General features: G+C 45.0%; 1 long non-coding RNA gene across 1 annotated transcript; it reads left to right on the forward strand.

The window, feature by feature from the left end:
• The first annotated feature begins 10,804 nt into the window (after nucleotides 1–10,804).
• LOC147656027 (uncharacterized) lies at nucleotides 10,805–12,319 on the forward strand. The gene is made up of 2 exons (XR_015281017.1): nucleotides 10,805–10,904; nucleotides 11,033–12,319. It is a non-coding gene; the product is annotated as an uncharacterized LOC147656027 (long non-coding RNA).
• The last annotated feature ends 949 nt before the right edge of the window (nucleotides 12,320–13,268 follow it).

A 13,268-nucleotide genomic window follows, 5' to 3' on the forward strand; every position in this document is an offset into this window, starting at 1 on the left:
CACTCAAAAAATCAGGATATGACACAAAATTTAGGGCAAGTTCCTGAGGACATCACTGGCACTGGGGTCTGTCTGGTCTCCCTGGGAATCTGATGTTGCTCTGGGTTAGAACAGAAATTCAGAACAATACTTGTTTTCCTACCTCTTCTCTCATTTCTTTCTTAGGCCACATGTAGATTTACTTTGGGTTTACGTCCTGGGCTGTCCATGGTGATATCAAATTGTTCTCTAGGAAAACTGAATGAGGCACAGCAGATAGATTATTCCTGTATTTAAAGGGATTTCACACAGAATCACAGACTGGCTGAGGCTGGAAGGGACCTCTGGAGGTCACCTTGCCCAGCCTCCTGTCAAGCAGGGCCACCTAGAGCTGGTTGCCCAAGACTGTACTCAGCTGACTTTTGAAGACCTCCAATTTCTGTGATTTTTAGCCCAAAAAAGTAGCTTTTAACGCTCTAAGAGCCTTCCCAGCTTAAGAAAAAACCCATCCTGTTGTGGACTCCAGAAAGAACTGCTGCAACTCCCCAATAGAAACACAAATTGTGTGACAATAAGTCATTTAAAGAGAACCCAAGCACTCATCTCCGGCTCTTGGGGTGAGTTTGTGCTGCAGAACTGGAAGCAGGAGGGCTCTCCACACAAGCACAGAGCCTTTCTGGGATCCAAATCCCCCCTTGTCACTCTGGGGCTCCTCCTGAGCTCTGGGAAGCTGTCAGTCCCCTCTCACCTGTGCAGGTGAAGTTCCTGGTTATATAAACACGGCCAGGCTCTGGGAGCAAAGTGCTGGGAGCAAAGCAGGGGATGGCTCTGCTGTTGGAAGGAGCAGATGCTGCTTATTGACGAGATAAGCACCACAAAATAAACCTTTTTTAGTTTAGTGCCAGGGCTTTGTTCTTAAGTTGGAGCCAATGGAACTTTAATATGGGCTCCTGCTGGGGTGGAACCAGGATCTCTCTGTTCTGATAGTCTGCTTCTCCAGGCCCTCAAGTTTGCTTAGGTCAGAGCTTTCCTGTTCTTGGATTTTTGGGGTGTCTGTGCTTTGTTTCAGGTCAACACCAATGTCTTCCCTGCTCTGTGCTGAGTCCTGACCCAGGGCATGGAGCATTCTCCTGGCAGGGATCTGCTCAGCCTCCAGAGCCAGAACAGCAGGTGTTTCTCTCCCTACCTGGCCCTGGGAGTGTTCCAGGCCAGGCTGGATGGGACCTGGAGTAACCTGCTCTAGTGGAAATTGTCCCTGCCCACTGTCACCCTGGAAATTGAAGCCATCTGATAATGTTTTCATAGTTTTAGTTACTTTCCCATGAAAGTTCTATAATCATAAGTTGTTTATCACATTCCTTCTAAGAAACATTTTTGATGGACATTTCTGATGACCAGTGTGCTTGGGAAGGTGGTCACTTAATTATCCAATCCCTGGTCATTGTAGAGAATCTATAAATGCTGGAGTCAGAGAATAAAGGCACAGTTTTTCAGTTCTGACACTGAGAGGAGCTCAAGTGAATCATTTTGTGTCCTCTAGCGACAGCCCACAGCAGAGATTTGCAAGGAGATGATCCTTAAGGCCCCTTCCAACCCAAACCATTCCATGATTTTATGGTTCTGTGGCCTGGAGTCAGCACAGCACGAGTTGAACCTGCTTGTGGTTGTGCCAACCTTGGCAGCTGTGACTGGTCTGCTGGCACAGGACAGCGAGATCCTGCTGTCACCCAAACCAGAGCTGCTGCCACCCAAACCAGAGCTTCTGTCACACAAACCAGAGCTGCTGTCACCCAAACCAGAGCTGCTGCCACCCAAACCAGAGCTGCTGTCACCCAAACCAGAGCTGCTGCCACCCAAACCAGAGCTGCTGCCACACAAACCAGAGTTGCTGCCACCCAAACCAGAGCTGCTGCCACCCAAACCAGAGCTTCTGTCACACAAACCAGAGCTGCTGTCACCCAAACCAGAGCTGCTGCCACCCAAACCAGAGCTGCTGTCACAAACCAGAGCTGCTGCCACCCAAACCAGAACTTCTGTCACACAAACCAGAGCTGCTGCCACAAACCAGAGCTGCTGCCACAAACCAGAGCTGCTGCCACAAACCAGAGCTGCTGCCACCCAAACCAGAGCTGCTGCCACCCAAACCAGAGCTGCTGCCACCCAAACCAGAGCTGCTGTCACACAAACCAGAGCTGCTGCCACAAACCAGAACTTCTGTCACACAAACCAGAGCTGCTGCCACAAACCAGAGCTGCTGCCACCCAAACCAGAGCTGCTGTCACACAAACCAGAGCTGCTGCCACACAAACCAGAGCTGCTGCCACACAAACCAGAGCTTCTGTCACACAAACCAGAGCTGCTGCCACCCAAACCAGAGCTGCTTCCACATGAACCAGAGCTGCTGCCACAAACCAGAGCTGCTGCCACATGAACCAGAGCTGCTGTCACCCAAACCAGAGCTGCTGCCACCCAAACCAGAGCTGCTGCCACCCAAACCAGAGCTTCTGTCACACAAACCAGAGCTGCTGCCACCCAAACCAGAGCTGCTGCCACCCAAACCAGAGCTGCTGCCACCCAAACCAGAGCTGCTGCCACAAACCAGAGCTGCTGCCACAAACCAGAGCTGCTGCACTCAGGGCAGCCCTCAGGCCCCCCATCCCTGCAGATCACTGCAGCCTGGGGAAACATTCCAGTGCAGTTTCCCTCTCCTCAGCCACTCCTGGGCAGTGCCAAAGTGGTGGCACTTCAAGCCCCTTCAGCTCTCAGTCAGCTTGGGAAGCTCCTTGAAGCCTTGCAGGGATGCTCCTGCTGCTCCCTGGCAGGGGATTGGGAAGTGAAGGTCAGTGCCAGGATCTCCAGTTTCACCACTGCGGAAAACAGGCCCAGAGCAATTTTACCCCATGTTATAAAGCACTAACACACTGCTGGGAATAAACCCCAAGTTTCCATCCACTTTCCTAGATGATGAATAAGGGAGGACAGGACCCTGAGGCCACAGTGCTTTAATTCACTCTTGGAATGATGTTAAATGAGTTTTTTATTGTTGTTAGTGACCAGCACTTTCTGAAAAGCTAAACAGAAATCAGTGACTCATCCTGGCTGGGAGCATCCCTCCCTTTTGTGTTCCTTTGGCACAATCCTGCTTAGAAAGCAGTGCCACTGCATTTCTTCTGCCTGCATGAAGAAAGCTTTATCCAAATGAGCCAAACTTCAAATCTTTCTTATATGAAATGAAGTGGCCACATTATCCAGGGGTGTCTAACACCTGTTTGGAATCCTCCAGGGATGAAGAAGCTCCAGCCTTCTCAGTCAATAAATCCCAGTGTTCACTCCAGAAGGAAACAGAATTTATGCCACAGTCTTTCTAATGCTGGGTAACGAGCTCCTGACGTTTCCCTTTGAGAGGGCGGCTGGATTGTGTCTATTTAGTAGAGCATGTTTCTCTGAGCTTTTGCAAAGTGGAGACGTGGTGTGTCTGAAACAAATGGGGCTGTTTACCCAACAGCAATCCACAGAGGTGGCACAATCCCAGCCATGTGTTTGGAGATGATTTCCAATTTCAGCTCCATATTTCTCCTGCCTGCTGCCTTGGCTCCTCCTCCCAGTTCTGCTGCATCTTCCGATGGAGCAGATCCCAAACCCCCCAATTGTGCTGCATCTTCCTATGGAGCAGATCCCAAAACCCCCCAGTTGTGCTGCATCTTCCTATGGAGCAGATCCCAAACCCTCCAGCTTTTCTGCATCTTGCTGAGGAGCAGATCCCAAAACCCCACCCATGCAGAGCAGCACGTTGGGATACATCTCATCTCATCTCATCATCTCATCTCATCTCATCTCATCTCATCTCATCTCATCTCATCTCATCTCATCTCATCTCATCTCATCTCATCTCATCTCATCTCAGCAAACTTCAGACCTTTGAGGCAGTTTTGCTCATTGCAGTTGCTCTATTGTCAATAAAGGATGGGATTCAGCCCATCCCAAGGAAAAGGGATGAAGTTGTCCTCTAGAGAATCCCATTTCTCTGCTCTGACTGTAGAGAGACTCTGGACATCTGCCTTAGATTGGACGCCCAGACCACCAAAAGGAGGGGAGATAAATCCTCTGCTTGGTCTGCAGAGACTCTCCTTGATATCTGTGAGCTTGGTTTAGAGAGATAATGTGGATTTGGCTCAATGCCAGGATTAAACATAAATATTTAATGAGTTCTGAGATGCTCTGCCCCAGAATCTTCCAGCTTTTGCCCCAGGGAAGCACAAGTCTCTAAAGGCTCTGTCCCATGTCTCTCTTCCCTCTGTGGGTATCAAGGCTGTGCAAAGACAGTAAACACCTACATTTCAGCATCTAATCTGAATATTCTTGCACATTTGAGCAGGTGAACTTGCACTTGACAAAAACAGGCCCGTTCTGTGTGATCCAAATGTCCTCACAGATGGGTATTTTCACTCAGGAGGCCACTCTGCTCACCAAGGGAGGTGTAGAAAAGAGTATTTTCCTCACCCACGGGAGGACATTTGTGCTGGAAAGCTGTTTCTTCCAATAAGTTGCAGGCTTTGACCTCTTTTTTTTGAGGAAGAACATCAGTCAGAAATAAAGATACTTGTCAGGATTTAGAATTCTCAGTATATTTTTATCACTAGATGGAGAAGTTTTTTTTTTCTTTTCTCCAAAGCAAAGATAACAGGACCTGTGAAATCAGTCAGATTGGAGCTCATGCCAGCTGCTCCTTAGAGATTCTGGTTGAACATGCCAAAGTTGAAACACTTGAGTTAAAACTCTTTCTAAAATAATAAAATCTGTTAAAAAAGATTTAAGGATAAGGGAAAAAAAAAAAAAAAAGTTTTCTCTGAGTTTATATTTTGAAAAAAAAATTATCTTTTGAAACTTGATATTCCCTGTAAGAATGTGACTTCAAGCAGTGCAGCACTGAGTGAAACAGAATAACTGAGATTTTCAGGAATATCAGAAGTGTTTAGTCACACTGCACAGAGGAACTGAGTGTCCAGAGAGTGAGAAAAATCAAGGCTTCAGTAAAATAAAGTCAATATATAGGAAGCAGCTGTCCATTCTCACAGAGCAGGCAGCTGAGCTAATCACTGTAGAGTACTTTGCAGTTAAAGAGAATATATTATCTTTCACATCATGATTTACCTGGGCTGTTCTAGCTCATGTCTGAGTTGTGCCCTCTCCAGACTGGTCAGATTTCTGCTGGTCTCAGGAGGTCTGAAGGGGTTAACTCAGATGGAGGCCAGGTATTTACATTTGACTGAATTTGACAGGTATTTACTGTCCAGGATTTTATTTTTGAGTGAATATTCCTCCCTCCAGCTGTGCCAGCCTTTCTGCATTGGACATTTTGCAGAGAAGTTCCTCATTTCTCTTCTCCTACGTTTGCAGGTCCCAGTGAACCACGTTTGCATGTTTCTTGCTCTCCTCCTGTTCTTTATTTTCCCCACAGTGATTACAGGAATGTGGAAGGAGAATATTGCCAACTCTACTTGTGCCTTTGTCTTGGAATTCCTCCATTCACGTACAAACAAAACAAAAGTTGTGCCTAATGGTAATGGATGTGTTTGTAAGCTGACAAAGGAAGAAAATAATGGTAATTTGCAGGCTGGAAACGCAGGGAGGAGAGTGCTGTGCTAATCTTTCCAGAGGAGCTGTTCTGGTTAATCTGTATTTGATCAAGAAATGTGAAGCTTTTCCCCGTTCTTCTCTCTGGGGGATGTGTGATCAACAAGGGGACTTTTGTAGCAAAGGGCCCTGCAAAATTCATTTCCATGGCACGAAAAAAATTAAGAAGCTCCCAAACACGTGACATCTCAGCTCTTCTGGGTTATTTCATTCCATCTGGCCTCCTTCACACACCTAAGGCTCTCCCAGAAAGATCCCTACCCAGTTTCCTCCTTCTCATTTCGAGCATATGCCAGGCAGTTTGTGGGGGAAAGGGCTGCTTGTTAAACTCGGTGGGTTCATGATCCACGCTCCAAAGAGGTGATGATTTCAGCTGAAATGCTCAACACAACAGAACCCATGAGGAACAATCCCTCCAGAGGCTCCCCCACAAACCTCCAAGAAAATTTCTCAGTGTTGGTGACAACATTTCTGCTGAGAGGGGGAGATTTTTAGGAAAAATATAGAATCACAGAATTGTTAAAGTTGGAAAAGTCCTATAAGATCGAGTCCATTAACCTAGCATTGCCAAGTGCACCACTAAACCAAGGCCATGCTGGTACACCTTATGAGCATTTCCAGGGATGGTGATTCCACCATTTCCCATTCCCATCCACCTGCCGAGCTCTCATCTCTGTTGCTGGATATTTCAGTTTCTCCAGGGCTGTGTTCCCTCTGAGATACTCCCTCAAAGGGGAATTTCCCTTATCTCAGTTCTGTTTCAGAAAGAATACTCCAAAAGGCTCCTCAGGCTCTTGTTTCTTGTGTTTATTAATACATAATCAAAAGATTTGGCAGTCCTCCCTGGACTTTTCACTCAAATTCAATCCACCATCACCTGGCTCAAATTGTCTCAAAATGGCCCCACAAAATTCAGTTATTTTATCTTTATACCCATTTTCAACCAATTAACAATAGACACGTAAATTATTTTTCTGGATGACCAACACCTGTGTGCTGCACTGTGACATTCTCTATCCAATCACTCACTATTACCCAAAAACCCCTAGAAGAAGATGAAGAAGAAGGACAACAGACAACACCCTAAAGCCTCCATCTTGTCTTCAATTTTTCTAAACTAGTTTAAACTCTAAACTTTTTCACCCAGTGACTTAAGAAAGCTCTCTATTTACACACTCACATTTTCAGTTTTTCTATTTAACAGTTGTTTTCATGTAACACCGTGAAAACATGCCCATAAATTTCATGTTATATGAAATTCAGTGTTTTCTTGGATGTCAGAGCCAGGCTTCAGAGATAAGGGCACAAGCTCTGTGTCTCAGACTCCAACACATCTCCTCCTCTCTTCCCTTCTGAAAGCCCAGGCAGTGTGAGAAACAAGTCCTGTCCATGGGCAGCTCTGCCCAGAGTAACTCCAGCTGAGCAGAGCGACTTCTGGAGCATCGATCTGTGCCCTAACACTGGGAACTGCAGATTAGAAATTGGAATCTCCTGCCAGTGTCTGGTTTTAGGGTCTGTTGGGAGCCTCTGGAACCTTTCCTGAAGCGTCCCAGCAGTGCCAGCCCTGCATGGCTGGTACCAAGTAGTGACAGAGTTGTGTCCCCTTCTCTGCAGGGTCCTGCCCTTGACTTGCTTGAAGCTTTGTCAGGGAGGGGGTGAAGAGGAGCCATGAAACAGCTGGAACCCTGTTCCTTTGTCTAGCTGAGAACTGTTCTTCTGTGCCAGAGCCACCCTCTGGAAGGTAGGAAGGTCTTTGCTTGTGCTTGTCCTGTGAGTGTCTGATGGCAGTCTGAGACTTACCAAAAAAATCAGGGAATTGTTCAAGAGAAAATCTGAAATCCACCAGCCCAGGAGATGCCAGTGCTGTAGTCAGCTCTGAGTTACAGGATGCAGGGAAGAGGAAGGCATCACCAAGATCTATTTTTCAGCAGTGTGGGCAGACTGGAATGTTGTGTCCTAAAAGCCAGAGCAGGTATGCACAATGTGAACACAGTCAGGATGCTCCAGAGCCTTCAGCCTTTTCTCTGAATTATGCTCTGAGACTCTTTGCTTTATGCAGCCATGCAGAGAAGGAGGACATTTGATCTGTGCAGACAGCTAAGTGTAGCCAGCAGGAATCCATACTTTACTCTGCAGCTCATTGGAAATGAGCATTAATTGATGGTCATTAGCTGAGAAGTGCCTCTAATCAGTCAGCTCTTTATCAATTCATTCATTCACTCTAGAAATCATAGCCAGCCCCTCTGCCTTGCCATTGCCCATGGCAGCTGAATAAAAGGGAGAAACACGTCAGATTCAGCCCCTCTCCTGCAAAAATCAAACCCACATCATCAGCTCTCCCTTTTTCCAGCCATCCATGGGACTTTGTGGGTTCAGTCTTGAGATTTCATGCAAGGGCTTGGCAAAGTCTTCCTTGAGAATGGACCCTTTTAAATGCCTAAAAGTGGTGCTCAAATTTAACAATCTGTAATTTTAGCAGATGCCTTTGTAATTAATTATCATCAGGAAATCAACATTTACTAGACCTCTACCACTGCCAAAGTCCAAAAGTGTCCACAGGATGAGCTGAGCTCCCCAAACATGAGTTAATTATCCCACATAACATAGGGAAAGCATGGAAATCCCACTTTTCCTCTTGTAAAACCCCTGTGGTGCTGTGAAAAGACAGAAAACTTCATTTTGGCAGGTTTTGCCTGTGAAATCCCCAGGCAGAGAACACAGAAGGAGCCAATTGACAACTTCATCAGGTTGTGTCTGTCTTGGCAGTGATGTGAGCAGAGAGGGTCAATCACTCCAGCTCCCAAACACACAGAAGGAGCTGAAAAAGAAAAGAGTTGAAAAATTGAATGCATTAGAAAGTTGAAAGATTGAATTTTAGGGATGTTTGCAGTTGTGTGCAGGCTGTAAGAATCACCAGCCAAAAGTTTATGTGCTGTTCTCTGCAGCCAACAGCCCAATTTACAAAGAATATTAGAGGATATTATTTAATGTGGTGATTTTTTAGGGATTATAGGGATGTATTTCTATTTTCTCTGATTCAGGAAAAAAAGACATGGTGAGTATAATTGCTTAAAGGGAAAGTTGAGACAAACACTCCCATATGAAGACAACAAAACTTTAAGCTGTTTTCAGAGAAAATTCTAGTATTTTACATTTAGAGATCATTTATGCTTTGAGAGATGGATCACTGAAGAATTTTTTTGGCAGAAATTAAGAACTCAATTGAGAGGAACAGGACAATGTTGCAGACACACCTTGCCTGTGGTTCCTGGCGAGCAGTGGCTCCCAGAGCAGCACAGATTGTTTTGAGGAGCCCTTTTCCTTCTCATCTTTGTCCCTGGGGTTTCCTTGTCCATCCTCTGTTCCTTTGCTCCCCTGGCTTTATTATTTATGTCTCTGCAACACTCCCAGTTTGTAGATCCCTCTTTGTGAGGAACCATTTGGTTTGATATGGTTTTGGAGTAAGGGGAAAATACAAATTTTGCTTTTTTGGCAGGTGCCACTTCACAAGCTTTCTTCCTTTTATCACTACTTCTTATTCTTGTCTGGAACAAGTGACAGTAACAGCTCCCTGACAGTAGGAGGGGAAAACTGTTAGGATGAAAACACAGTAAGCTTCTTTAAAAACACTGGTGCCTCTTTTGATATATTTTTTACATACAAATGGGATCCACTGCTGTAGGATTAACACAGGTGTGAGATCCATGGTTTTAGGCAAATGGGAGGTTTTGATGAAAAAGGGAGACATCAAGAAGTGAGAGAGATGAGGAGAGGGGATGGAATTACTTGGGAAGTATCCTTTGAGGAGTCTGTGTGAGGAGATGATGTGTTAGACTTCTGTGCCTTTGTAGAGTATTTTCAATACTGATGACATTTTTAGGTTCCAGCCAGGAATGCCACAGGGAGGGAGGCAGATCTCAGGGGGAAACAATGGCTCTCCTTCCAGGGAGAAGGGAAGGGAGGGGAGGAAAGGTGTGGGAAGAGAAAAGAGAGAGAAGAGAAGAGAAAAGAGAGAGAAGAGAAGAGAAAAGAGAGAGAAGAGAAAAGAGAGAGAAGAGAAAAGAGAGAGAAGAGAAAAGAGAGAGAAGAGAAAAGAGAGAGAAGAGAAAAGAGAGAGAAGAGAAGAGAAGAGAAGAGAAGAGAAGAGAAGAGAAGAGAAGAGAAGAGAAGAGAAGAGAAGAGAAGAGAAGAGAAGAGAAGAGAAGAGAAGAGAAGAGAAGAGAAGAGAAGAGAAGAGAAGAGAAGAGAAGAGAAGAGAAGAGAAGAGAAGAGAAGAGAAGAGAAGAGAAGAGAAGAGAAGAGAAGAGAAGAGAAGACTCATCAATATAATGCTGAAGGCCATCAAGGGGCAAAAGAGGAGCTCCAGCCACTGGGTGAAATGTTCTGCTTCCCTCATATCATGGTTGGGAGCTCAGAATACTTTCTAAACAATTCTATTAAATCCCTTTTCCCACAACCCTGATCTGGTGCTGGCTTTTCTCCGGTCACCCTGAGCCAACTACTCCATGTAGAAAGAAAATGGGCTGGAAATCCTGTCTTGTGACTTACAGGACTCCTGAGCCAAGGAATGCTGAATCCTGGAAGAAAGACACTCCTGAGCCCTCCCATTGGGAACAGGAATCTTGGAAGGGTTTGCCTTAATCATTGATGATAACTGGGAAGGAGAAGACAAAAATGCCATTTTCACGCAGCTAGAGACAATCACTCATGAGTTTGTATTTTCTGGATTAGAAATTCATAAGAAGACCTCACTCATCCAAATACAGGGTAGGTAATTTGTGATCTAGAAGTTTCTCTCTGATGACCTCAAATTGGCCTGGAGGTGTCTGACTCAGGTGGTGAGTGGAGGTGGCTGCCTTTGGAGCTGACAGGACAACTTGGGGAGGAGGCAAAGACATTTCAAAGCCCAGACTCAATTTATTCATGAATTAGGTGTCCAAGTCCCTGGGCTACAAGAGCTTGGTTCAGTCAGCTTAATGAGAGCTGCTGGAGATTTCTAATGGTGTCAGCTGTGACCTCCTGGATCAACAGCCAGGCAGGATGCTCTAAATTGTCTCATTTAACACCCAAAAACAGAGAGATCACCCCCAGGTTTCCATGGGCTGGGAAGGTGAACTGTGGACCTGACCACTGCACTCAGGTGACAGAAATCCATGTTGGCCATGAGCCACTCTGTCACTTTATTCTGCAGACTGTGACCATCTTCAGCTTGAGTGTTCCAGAGAAGGCACCACAAATGCTCCAGGCAGAGAAGGTCATTGCTGGGCTGGTCAAAATCTTGGTCATTAAAAGTAAGCAATAAACACAAAATTCACCAGGTTTCACATACATTTCTGCAGTGAGCAGGGGCTGAATGTCTCCCAGTATAATATTTCCTCTGGAGAAATGGCACCTGAGTGCTTCTTTTGTCTCTCCTCAGCCTCCTGCCTTTGGAATCACATTCTGCCTGGTCAGCCAGTTCCTCTCCTGGGCTCCTGACCAGCTGATCATGTGGAAAGAGTCAAGCCTAATTGCTCTGACCTTGACAAAAGTATAAAAGCACAGGAAGAAAGAGATGAAAAAGGAGCCACGTTCTTCACTTGTTAGTGTCAATTCATAATAGTTAAAATGAGCTGAATGAAATGATTTCATTTAAAATGAGGGGGTTTTTTTCATAATAATCTCTCTCAATAGAAGCCTAAATGGAAGATGTATTCTTTTCCTTCCTCCTTTCTTTTTCCTAAAGCAGAGAATATTTTTTTCCTTCCCAAACAAAGAAGTCTTATTGTGCAAAATCCTAACTAGCAGAAAACATCTATTGTGCTACATGATTGCAGGTATTATCCTTTGTGTTTAAAAGATACAGATACATTGAAAAAAGCAATAAGCTCCTAATTTAACTCTTTCCTGAGACTAAGATCTTCCATGTCTCTGAAAAAAGGGATGAACATCAGCCTGCTCACAGGCATGATGTGGATTGATGTGTCCCACCTCCTGCTAACCTCCAAATGGTGTCTGTGAATTTTGTGGGAATGGGGAAGCTGACCTGACTCATGGGGAATTGTAACTTGGATTTTTCTGGGATTTTTTTACCCCAGATTTCATTCCCCTGGCATGTTTCCAGCTGGTGCTGCTTCTCAGCAAAGACTCTCACGAGTTGTGTGTGGTTTGGTAGAGCTCGTTGTGATTTACCCAAATGTGGCAGGCCAGTTTTGCAGAGGATATTGCCATTGAAATATTTCCACCTGCACTGTCATGCTCTTGGCAATCTCCTCCAGCTGGTTAATTTTTTAAAATTTCCTTTTCACATAAATTTAATTGCAACAGCAGGAGAGCAGCCCCAGAGCTGGGACATCCTGTCTCCCCTTCCAACCCAGGGAGTTTAATCCTAAATAGTTTTTGACTATCGTCAAAATTATTGACTATTATAGACATTGTTGGATTCACCCTTGGTTTTGGCTTGGACAGCCTATTAAGAACATTTCAAAGAGCAATTTTTGTTCCATTAATATTCTATAAGATGATTCAGAGACTCAGCAGACAGCTGCAAACTGCAATTGCCAAGCAAGCAAGGTGCTCGTCACCTGTGCCAGTAGTGGTACAGTGGGTCCTGGGATTAGGGTTTATTTGGCCTGTTCTGATATTTAGGTTTTCTGAGTGTGTTTATTATAAAAACACCCCCGTAAAAGATATATATTGTTGTATGTTCTGAATGTGAAAAACGAGGTTCACTTGCTTGATAAATTATAAAAGGTTTAATATAAACAAAAAGACAATTAGGAGACAAAGATAATAAAGCAAAGAGTTAAAATGGCTGAGTGCTTGGCTCTCTGCCAAGAACACACCTGGTGTCTTTGGAACACTCCTTTTATCCCATTTTGCTGTAGGGTTTTAATGCACATTCAAACTTTTCCAAGAGCTAGTTTGTGTAGCCACTTCCCAGGTCTGCCTTTTCAGAGCACGTGCATTTGTTCTTAATTTCTCATTTATCATATTTTAATTTGGGCTGGGGTTTCTTTTTCTACAAGAGGTCAGTGTTGGTAGCAGCCTGGGCCCCATCATCTGTTCCCTGGAGGTTATCTGGCTTTGTACAGACAGGACATTGCCCTAACACCCAAAATTCTTCTTGACCTATGCCTAAAACCTGCCAGCAGGAGAAAAAGAGGCATAGCAAAAGCATATAACATATAACATTCATCCTAATACCTGTAAAAGCCAATACCATAATATGGATTCATAACATGAATATGTGTAATAGACTGTATGTGATAAATAAGAACTAAAGAGACAAATTGTCACCAACCCATCCATAAAACAAGCAGTAATGATGAGCACCTCATGGTATCCCTCCTCTGGGATGACTCTGCAGGTGCACACAGGACCTGCTGTCTCCTCTGAGTCACCTGCCCTTTGCAGTCAGAGTTTGGGCTCTGTGGCCTCCCAGCAGCTCCAGTCTCTGGATCTCTCTGCTCCCAAGAGGGGACACTTTGTGCAAGGTGCATCCCTCACCTGCTCTGTTCTGCTTTTGAGCTTGTCCTCCCAATACAGACATGGATACTGGGAAAATGCTTTTCCAGGGGAGCCTAGAAGTTTCCCTAGAAATTTTTCTCCTAACAAGGTGACATTCCCTCCAGTTCTCCAAAGCAGCTCTGGAAATGTAGAAAGATAAGCTGTGC

Source organism: Cyanistes caeruleus, chromosome 1 (genome assembly GCF_971803275.1).
Source record: "Cyanistes caeruleus chromosome 1, bCyaCae1.hap1.1, whole genome shotgun sequence".
NCBI lineage: Eukaryota > Metazoa > Chordata > Aves > Passeriformes > Paridae > Cyanistes > Cyanistes caeruleus.